Consider the following 11,427-nt stretch of genomic DNA (forward strand, 5'->3'; position numbering starts at 1 on the left):
GGGAATATGAAAAGCATCCTGCTTCACCCCTAAAGACATAAATGTCAATTGTCAATTGGCCTTTAGCATTCAGATCAAGGCCATTTGAATGTTGATTTAAATGACCCTACTCATTTGGCAAGTGTGACTCCTTATCCTTTAATGATACCAAGTCATCTATAATAGTGTCACTTGAGTTGTCAGATGTTGTTTTCAAATATATACCCAGTTTAATTTTATTAAGTGGGATAGAAACCATCGTTTCAAGATGTTTAATCTCTGACAACGGCTGCCTTACATTACCTATATCAGAATTTTTGGCCATTTGATTCATTGTAACGTTCAGATCTAAGTCCATCATAGGACGTTTTGACGATTTCCCTTGTTGACTTACTTATCTGTGTTTCCTTCTTTGAATGCCGTTTTCTTTTTCCCGACACAATATGACTATGCATGCTCGGTTTCCCTGCTTCTTGACGTTCATTACCTACCTGAAGCTTCCTGGTGTGTGCCTTCCACAGAATCATACTGCTTATTAGCAACTTCCAAAAAATCCTTTATTTTTAGCAACTCCGCAGCTTTTAACAATGATGGAAGCATATCCTGTGAAATATTAATTTCTCCATGGTACATATATTGGACCATCAACCTTAAGTCATTAAAGTTTATATCACTTAATGTCACAACAGGATGATTACTTGAGTTCTCTAAAAATAAGCTGTATAGAAAAGAGCTGCTTGTAGATAGAACTACTTTGTGAGCCTTAAGGGTCATTTCCTCATGCGATAATGTTACATCCACCAAACTTTCACTAGCAAGTAATTTATCAAAAGCACTTAATATATTATATTTGTGATTGTGCTCTTTCAAGCAAATTTTCTGTGATCTTGTTATCATATTCAGTTCTGAACTAAGCATCATACTAGCCGATAACATAGAACATAAATGAAGTGTGTGATACTTTCAAGTATCACACATAACCATTTTATCGTTAATAACCTTAGTGTTAAGCTTATTGACAATAATTAGTGATGTAAGTTTTTGATGCAGTACTATCATAATATCCTGGACACCATTTGAGGGTACATGTCAGGAATCTTAGTGTTAACACTTAAGATTTCAGCTCTTTACGATGAACGAGAACTTTCAGTTATTTAGAAATAAAGTATACTTCCTTACCTGATGTATGCTAAACTGTATACATTATAATTGCTAAAAACCAAAAGAAATTCATTCTACGAATTTCTTTTGGTTTTCTTACGAATGTCACTGAAAGTAATCTGAACAAAATCTACATGAAAGGTTCGTTAATTAACTCTTATATCTTTGGCATAAAGGTTGTGGTCCCAGCACAGGGCTATATGGAACCCTACTGGTAACTTTCCTTTTCAGGATATTGCCCCTCTGCACACAACCCTTTGATATCTATCAGACAGCCAATTGCTAAGCCACTCCACCAGCTTAATATCTACACGCATACGTTGCAGCGTAATTATTAGTTTATCGTGTGGCACCATACACATGCCTTTACAAAATCTAAAAAAAAATGCAGTGTGTGCATTTCCCTCATCAACAACATTTGTTATTTTATCATTAAAGCTAACCAGATTACTGAAACTAGAGCGCTTCTTAAAAATCTGTACTGACCTTCACAGATAATATTCCTCTGCCCAAGTTTGTATACGAGCTCTTACCAATTACTCCAGTACATCAACAATCACAGAGGTAATACAAAGTGGTCTATAGTTTGATGCCTCCATTCTCCCACTACCTTTATCTAGTGTCACTATCTTATCCTCCTTTCCCTTCCCAGGGACTTTTCTACTTTCAAGGCCTTCATTAACAGCCAATTCAAATATAACTGTTAGTTCTTTAGCACATCCCTCTAGGACTAGTGGCGAAATTTCATCTAGTCCTATCGCTTGCTTACAGCCATAGTGCTTCGCATTATAATGAATTTAATTGAATTTAATTTAATGAATTAATAATAGACTCTATGCGTGCGACAAGTGATAGTCCTACTGGCAGTGTAGAAATTCGTGTCAGAAAGTCCATAACATCGACAAAAACTAGATGATTATCCTTCTCCTGTTGAGATTCCCCAGCAATTCGGTATTTATATTAATAATTTTAATATAAATGTTAATATTTAACATTTAATCCATATGCAGCCTAAGAGCCTTATACAATAGTTGTAAAAGGATTTGATTAGGCAATATTTGCCGTATCAAAAACGAAACATATACTGTCTTACTTATATATACTGTATTACTTAATTGTATGCGTAAATGGATTAATGTACAAAAATATTCATTTTATTAAGCATCATTTAGAGATTTTGCGTGGTTGCAAACTGCATCTCTCCCCTACTTTACATGTTTGAATGGGGTAATCGTTTTCTTCACGCAATCATTGTTTACACGAGGTTGGAACACATACGTTACATAAAGAGAGAGAGAGAGAGAGAGAGAGAGAGAGCCCTGCATCTCACCTGTCTTTTTCTTTTTTCTTTTTAAATAGTTTTTAAGAACATTATGTGAAATTCAAGAGGTTTTTTTTTTTTTTTAGTTTTTTGGACATCAGAGGAATGTAAGATTTAAAATGGGTGGCTAGAGAGCATTTTTTTAGTTGCTTTCTTTTTTCACAATTTCAAAGCTATTGGAAAAAGGTTTACGCCCTGTAAACCTTTTTCCAATAGCTTTGGAAATATATGGATAAATGTACAAAAATATTCATTTTATTAAGCATCATTTAGAGATTTTGCGTGGTTGCAAAATGCATCTCTCCCCTACTTTACATGTGTGAATGGGGTAATCGTTTTCTTCACGCAATCCTTGTTTACACGAGGTTGGAACACATACATTACATAAAGAGAGAGAGACAGAGAGAGAGAGAGAGAGAGAGAGAGAGAGAGAGAGAGAGAGGACTCCCTGCATCTCCACCTGTCTTTTTCTTTTTAAATAGTTTTTAAGAACATTATGTGAAATTGTGTAGCTCAGTGGATGTGGCGTTTGCCAACCACGGCGCTTGGCCGCACGAAGGAAGACTTGGTTTCGAGTCTAGTCGGCGACTAGAGGAAATTTTTCTAAGCCTTTTTTCGACCGGTTCCCGAGTTAGTAGATCTCTGGCACGGGCAAGCAGGTTTTTCCTCCCGGAAACTCGGGTTTTTCGTCCTGTAAACTCAAGAAAATCGACCGTAGAACCCACATTATTTCAGACATTAAATATATTGTGTTAGGGTTAAGGACCACGAGATGGCGGCACATTTGAGCCGTCTCTCTTCACTGAGCACCGCTTAATTAGTGATAGCCTTGGGCCATCTATCTCTGATTGGTACCAGTGGAGATTGAACTGCTCACTCAGTCTCCAAAAGTTAGATAGGGCTAAATGGCCTCGCCTACTCCCCGTATACGGGAATAAAAAGGCGTTAGCTGATTTTTTTTTATGTGAAATTCAAGAATCTCCATATGAGACCGACCAACTCACATTTAGTCGAAAGAGACCAGATAAAGATAATATATATATATATATATATATATATACTGTATATATATATATATATAAAGATATATATATATAAAGATATATATATATATATATATATATAAAGATATATATAAAGATACCTCACGTCAGTGACGTGAGGTATCTTTATCTGGTCTCTTTCGACTAAATGTGAGTTGGTCGGTCTCATATGGAGATAGGGATTTTTTTTGTTCCCCCAGAACAGGCAAACCGGCCCGAGAACACACGCATCTTCAGACATAGGCCACACCCGGAGGCACAGGGCCAACCACATTATCCTCCAGATACGGTAGTGGTTAAATGTAGAAAATCCTCTACTCTGCAAGGTAAAAAAGGAGGGAAGGAATAATAATAAGAATATGATAAACAAATATAAACTTTTTGATCTATAAAAAAACACTTCTCTATAAAGTTATTGAAATCACTCTATAGTCTGTATGAGAAAACAATAATATGCATAAAAGGAGGTGAGTTGTAGGGTAGTCACTAGTGACCAGATCAAGATAAGATAAGGAATTGTGACGTGATTGGTTGTTCAGACGATGACGTCCTTGTGTGTGTCTGTCTGTGTTCACTAGGCATCTACAGATGCCGTATGGTCACTCCGATGCTCGATGATGTTCCACACTAGGCCTCGCCATGTAGTCCTGTTGTTTGCCCTTCTGGCAGCCTCGACTCTCTGAAGATCAGTCACTCCACACATGCCATCCATCCATCTCATTGATGGTCTACCCCTGCCTCTTTTTGCAGGAACTTTACCTTCTATTACTGTTCTGAGAAGTCCTCCTTCCATCCTTTCTATGTGTCCAAAATATTTTAATTTTCTTCTGTCAATATCCTTAAGGAGCCTTAAAGTTCTACTAATCTTTTCTAACACCCATTCATTTGTATGCCTTTCAGTATATGATATCCTCAACAGCCTTCTGCAACACCACATCTCAAAAGCAGATATCCGTTTCTTATCTGACTTCTTTAGGTTCAAAGTCTCGCATCCATAAGTTGCTGTTGGAAAAACAACTGCATCCAAAATCCTCAACTTTGTTCCCATGGAGGTAGATCCATCCTTCCAGATTTTAGAGAGGTCTCTGACTGTTATTTTAGCCATTCCTAACCTTTTTCTGACATCTTCTGAACAGCAATTCTTCACATTAATAATGAATCCCAGGTACTCAAACTTGCTGACTTCCTCAATTCTTTCTCCATTAAGATACATTTGTTTCTCAAGAGCTTCTCTGTTTGTTTTTCCTTTGAGAACCGTGATCTTTGTCTTGCTAGAATTGGGTTGAAGTCCTCTGTTATTACTGATCTTGTTAACTTTGTCAAGAATTAGTCCTAGTTCTTCCATGTCATTACAAAGGAGTACTGTATCATCAGCGTACCTCAGATTACTGATCAATCTATCTCCTATCGTAATTCCTGTCTCGAGCTCATCCAATGCTTCACGCATGATGTCCTCTGCATATATACTAAACAAGTGAGGAGAAAGTAAACATCCTTGCCTAACTCCTTTTCCAACTTGAAGCCAGTCAGTCAATCCAACACCTGTTCTTACTGTGGCTTCTTGCTCCTTATACAAGTTGGCTATCAACCTGATAGTGTGTTGATGAAAACACTCATTCTTTTCATTACTTCCCACAGTTTCACATGCTCAACACAGTCAAAAGCTTTAGAGTAGTCTAAGAAACACATTACCAGAGGGAGTCTGAATTCTTAATATTTTTCTATGATCTGTCTAAGGCAAAGGATCTGATCTCTGGTGCCCCTACCTTTCCTAAAACCTGCTTATTCCTTGGGCATCTCTGCCTCAACTTTGGCCTCAATCCTATTTAGCATGATCTTTAATAAAATTTTGCTTGCATGAGATATCAAACTAATAGTTCTATAATTCTTGCATGCCTTCATATCACCTTTCTTGTGTAGTGGTATGAAAACTGACTTCTTCCAGTCTCTAGGCCATGATCCTGTCTCCCATATCCTTGTAATCAATCTATGGAACACTCTTATCCCTCCATCTCCTGTGGCCTTAATTAACTCTGCTGGGATTTCATCTGCACCTGGGGCCTTATTGTTGTTGAGCTGCTTAACTGCTCTTTCAACTTCATGCCTAAGTGGAGAAGGTTCCAAATCAAAATTTTCTTGGTGGGAGGACTCCACATTTTCTTTATCCACTTTGCTGTACAGTTCCTCACAGTATTCTTTCCATCTGTTTTTGATTTCCAACTCTTCTGTTAGTAATGATCCATTCCTGTTTTTGATGACATTCAATTTAGGCTTGAACTTGTGCTTTAAGTCACGAACTAAATAAAACATCCTTTTATAATTATGCCTTCTAATCTGGAACTCTATTTCTTCACATTTATTAGTATAGAACTTTGCTTATCCTGCTTGATGGCTTTTCTGATTTCTCTATGTAATCTCTTGTATTCTTCGGTCCCTGTGTCTCTTTGTTTTTCCAACCGCCTTCTTTTGATTAGTTCCCATGTTGAATCTGATATCCATGGGTCTCTTGGTTTTCTTATTGGGCCGAGATACGTCTTTGCTGTATCCTGTATTATCATCTTGACTCCATCCCAAAGCATTTCTGGTGAGATTTCCTCATTGGTCTCCAGAAAATCATCCAGCCGAGTTGATGTTTCTTCTGTGAATCCACTAGGAATTACTCTAGTGGAATGTGCCTGACCTGGAAGTCTTCGGAGTCTGTCTTACTTTGGCTCTTACCAGCTGATGGGCTGTACCACAATCTGCTCCAGGACAAGTATGCGCATCAGAGATGCTTGTCTTCCACCGCTGGAGAGCCAGGATGTAATCAATCTGGTGCCTTGACCTATCAATGTTGGATGTCCAAGTATAGGTCCGTCGTGGATGTTTCTGGAAGCAGGTATTGGTAATAACTAATCTGTTAGCACGGGCAAATTCCAAGTCTTTCACCATGGGTGTTACGTTCACCCAGACCAAACATGCCACACTCTGGCCTGACTCTCATACTCTTTCCCACTTTTGCATTAAAGTCTCCTAAGATGTACAGTATGTCTCTCTTTGGTAGGCAGTCCAAAACAGTTTGCAAGTTTTCATAGAATTCTTCACTCTCTTCTTCAGGCCTATCCGTGTGGGGTGCAATTTTAATATGCACTTCGCATCCATGATAACCTTGACGTCTACAGACATCTTGGCCGGTAGCGTGGTTAACCACGCTACCGGCTAAGATGTCTCAGTGTCATATGCTGCTGAAAGATCAATAAAAGCTGCTTCTTTTCATAAGCATCTTCGATGTGCTGCGTGAGATTCAGAATTTGGCCACAGCAGGACTTTCCGGGACGGAAACCGGCTTGCTTGGGTATAAGTTTCTCATCAATGTTTGCTGCTATTCTTTCCAGAATCATTCGTTCAAAAACTTTACACAAGTGGCAGAGGAGAGAAACAGGGCGAAAATTCTTCGACTCTGTAGGTTCCTTTCCTGGTTTAAGTAAAGCTACCACTTGAGCTTTCCTCCCTAATTTGGGCAACTGAAGAGATTCTACACACCTGTTCATCAATTTCACCAGCCATTGGATGGTTACCGGACCTAAACGCTTTATCTGTTCTGTCGGAATGTCGTCCGGGCCAGCATCCCTATTCTCTTTCAGGTGCCATATAGCTTTTCTTAGTTCTTCTTCGGAGAACGGAGAAGCTAATGAATTAGACTCAGCTTCTTCAATGTGCGTAAGATTGGTTTTCAATGTCTTCTTGTCTGTCCTGCCATTCAATAATAGCTGGTTAGCGATATGTTTTGGTGTGACCTCTGTTACATAAACTGGAGTTTTAGTTGGATCGTTGCCTTAAATTCTTCACCAGTTTCCATGCTCGTCTGCTGTTCTGTTTCATATCCAAATCCTGCAGTAGCTTCCTCCATCTCTTCTTTCTACCATCCGTGAGTTTGTCCATCAGTTTTTCGCCTGCCTCAATTGTGTCTACAGCGAAAGGATCCTTGTCATATCTGATTTTATATTCTTTTAGTTGTTCTGTCTGGTCTTCATTAAGTCCAGCGATATACTGAGTTCTGCACCCTCGTAGTATGTGCTGCCGAGATACTACTTTGATGGTATTCATGAACTCTTCATAGTTACTTGGATCCGCTTCAAGAGTGTTTACTGTCTGATCGAGTTCCTCCGCAAATCCGTCCCATCTTGCTTTTTTAAAATTAAACCGTCGCTTAAAAGGTACTATCTCTGGATTGATAACGGTTCTGACTTCACAAGTAACAGGTCTGTGCTGAGTTCTTGGTATCGGCTCTTCTACCATCTTCGTCGCTTGCTCGGCTACTTGTTCACTGATAAAGATGTTATCTCGATTATATCCTCTTCTCCACCTTCCACTATTGAATGATGGTCTTAACTTGGGATCGTGGATTAGCTTCAGTTCTTCTCTGTCAGCCCGATTTTCCAGCTCAGCACCATTTCTGTCAGTCATTTTGTAGCCCCATGTGACAATTAAAGTCTCCGAGTATTATTTTAACCTTCTGGGCGTTAAAGTTGGCAGGTTCTTTGAAGACAAAATCTTCATTAGGTGGCTTGTATACCGATGTGATTGTGCAGGACTTGATCTCGATGGTTAATATCTCTATATTATTATGGGATGTCATATGTATAGATTTAATATCCAAGTCTGGTTTAGCAAATATAACACTACCGCATTGCTCGTGTGGTCTCTCAGCTACTAATTTCATGCCATGAATTTTTGGTCTACTGCTGTTTATCCCTCAATGTGTCTCCTGGATAACTAAAACATCACATTTACGTTTATCACATATGTATGCTAATAAAACTTCCTTTTCGAATGACAGTCCTTCAATATTTATTGAAGTTCAATATTTATTCTTAAAAGCTAGCCTTGAAGAAGCCTGATTTATAGTTCGCCTGATTGTCCCGGTAGCTGAAGGATTAGCCAACGTTGAGTTTCAACGTTGCCCAGGGGACGCCCGATTGTGATTTCTGAGTGATCGCTTTTGTATATAACACAATCTACGAGGAGGCTCCATCAGTGTACCCCATCAATGATGAATTAAACAGAAGAGCAATTATAGTAAATGGAATGATGTCAACATTGTGTAAAAGCTTCTGTAATGAAATAAAACTGAATATTCATTTTATGAATGTATGGGATGAGTTTGCTAAAAGGAAGGAGTATTTTAGGAGAGATGGTTTGCACTTAAATGGATTGGGCGCTTGGCATTTAGAACATTTATTGATAAAGGATAGAGTAAATAGTCAGAAAACTGGGAAACGGGATTTGCTAGGGATACAGGTGATAGAGTCAACTGTAAATAGCACTGAGGTTATTAATCGCTGTGAATTTGGGAGTAATTTAATCCCAAATCTGTTGTCGCTGTATGACAGAGAAGAGTTGAGAAGGAGGGCCATAATTGCAAATGATCTTATGCGCAGGTTATGCAGGAGGAGTGGTGTGAAGTTTGTGGACGTATGGAGTGAGTTTGATGGGCGAAAGTACTTATATAAGATGGAGGGTTTGCATTTGAATTAATTTAGTGTGCTGAGACTGGAAAACGTGTTGCTGAATGAAGTGAAAGTGGATGTGCAGAATCAAGAAAACTAGAGCTATTGGGGGGGGGGTTGATATGCAGATATCAGGGAGGCAGTTGAGTGTAAGAATGTGTATAATATGCCTGAGCTGGTACGAAGGACAACAAATCAAAATGGGATAGTTAGTATAAGGCCTCAAGATATGGGTGTGACTAACAGGCTTCTGCATTTCATGTATACTAATGGCAGGAGTATTAGGAACAAGAAGGAAGAATTATTGGCCTTGGTTGGCTCTTCCTGGCCACATGTTATTGGCATTAGTGAGACATGGTTGACAGAAGATGATATGGCTAGAGGGATAGAATGTGAAGGGTATAGTTGTTTAGGAAGGACAGAGAAAAGAATGGGGGAGGAGTGTTACTGACAGCTGATGAACTACAGCCAAGGAGAATTGAAGCTGAATTGCAGGATAGTGAAGAGAGCACATTTGAGGCTATTTGGTATGAGATTGAGACTAGTGGAATAAAATATATAGTTGCGCGCTGCTATAGACCAGGTGATGGAATAGATGGTAGAGATAGTATGCATAGACAAATAGACACGAGTGGAAGGAGGGTAATTATTATGGGGGATTTCAACTATGGTAACATTGATTAGGAGGAGGAGAGGACACATGGGAGGAAGGAATTAGATTTTATGCAGTTATTAAGGGATAACTACCTGAGACGGCATGTAATGGAATATACTAGGGATTCGATAGTGCTTGACCTTGTAACTGCATCTGAGAATTTGACTGTAATGAATATGACCATGTTGCCACCAACTGATGAGAGTGATCATAATGTCTTGACCTGGGAAGTAGCTAAATGTGTGGAATTTTCAATTAAGAAAGGGTACATGTGGAATTACCGGGCTGGTAAGTATGACAAGCTTAGGAGATTGCTTGGTTCAGTGCCACGGCATGTACAACTGCAAGGGCTGGAGGTTGATAGTGCATGGGAAGCGGTAAAGGAGCGTTTGAAGGAGGTAATGGCTGACTGTATACCTAGAGTCCGGATAATAAATCACGTAGGGGTTAAATGGATGAATAACACCATTAAGCTTGAGCTGCAAAAAAAAAGAAACAACTGTGGAGGGAATTTAAGGAGAAAGGTGACCTGCAGGCCCATGAACAGTATAAAGCACAGGCCAGAAAGGTAACGAGTGTGGAAAGAAAAGAAAAAGCGGATGATGAAAGGAAATTAGCCATGTAAGCTAAAGAGAATCCCAAACAGTTTTTTCGATATGCTGCAAGTAAAAGAAAAAATGCATGCGGCAGAATGATTTTAAGGAATGCCGATAGTAGGGAGATAACTGAATCAGTTGATATAGTGGAATTACTGAGCGAGCACTTTGCAAGAGTATATCATCCAGGAGGTGATATTGCAAGAATGAAGGAACCAATAGCTTATATGGGAATTGAGGTGAATAGTTATTACAAAACCTTAATGTGAATACTTCTGTGGGATTGGATAGTATACCAGCTCGAGTCTTACGTGAAGCGGCCAAAGAATTGTCAGTGCCCTTGACCATTTTGTTTAATTTGAGTCTCGGGTGTGGGTTAGTCCCGAGGGGGTGGAAAGAGGGGAAAATAGTTCCACTGCATAAAGGTGGTTCCAAGACTGCTGTTGCAAATTACCGACCGATCAGCATATCAGGAGTCGGTGTCAAGGTTTTGGAGAAAGTAGTCAAGATAAAAATACAAGAATGGATAGATGAAAATGGGATACTGTATGGGCGACAGCATGGTTTTGTGAAGGGTAGATCATGTCTCACTAGCTTGCTTACGTTTTATAACAGTGACGACTGAACTGGATAAAGGTAATGGATATACAGTGATACTGCTGGACCTTGCTAAGGCCTTTGACAGGATACCACATGAAATTCTAATCAGTAAAGTGCAGCATATGGAGATGGATAGGAGGGTGGTTGATGGAGAGATATTAGACAGTAATTTATTCAGCGGTAGAGTCTAAAAGACGACCTGTGACTAGTGGTATGCCGCAGGGTACTGTTCTTGGACCACTGATATTTAATTTGTTCATTAACGATATAGGAAAGGGTCTGAGAGGAACTGTTCATTTGTTTGCTGATGATGCAAAGTTGGGTAGAGCAATAGTGAATGCACATGATGTCAAAATTTTGCAGGATGATTTGGATAGATTGGATGATTGGGCTAAGGAGAATGGATGTCAATTTAATGTGGCAAAGTGCAAGGTTATGCATTTTGGGGTGAAAAGATTAGCAGCAGTATACCACATTGGTGGAACTGTACTCCAGGAGATTGACGAGGCCAGGGATTTGGGAGTGTTGGTGGATAGGGAGTAGAAGTTTAGGGGGAACATTGCAAAAGTGGCTTAAATCAGCT

General features: G+C 39.3%; 1 pseudogene; it reads right to left on the reverse strand.

Moving 5' to 3' along the window:
• Positions 1-462: 462 nt before the first annotated feature.
• Positions 463-900, reverse strand: LOC150103032 (longitudinals lacking protein-like pseudogene; annotated as a pseudogene).
• Between the last annotated feature and the right edge of the window lie 10,527 nt (positions 901-11,427).

Source organism: Typopeltis vanoorti, chromosome 9, assembly GCF_054136105.1.
Source record: "Typopeltis vanoorti isolate ZY-2024b chromosome 9, IOZ_Tvanoo_1.0, whole genome shotgun sequence".
In the NCBI taxonomy this organism is placed as follows: Eukaryota; Metazoa; Arthropoda; class Arachnida; order Uropygi; family Thelyphonidae; genus Typopeltis; species Typopeltis vanoorti.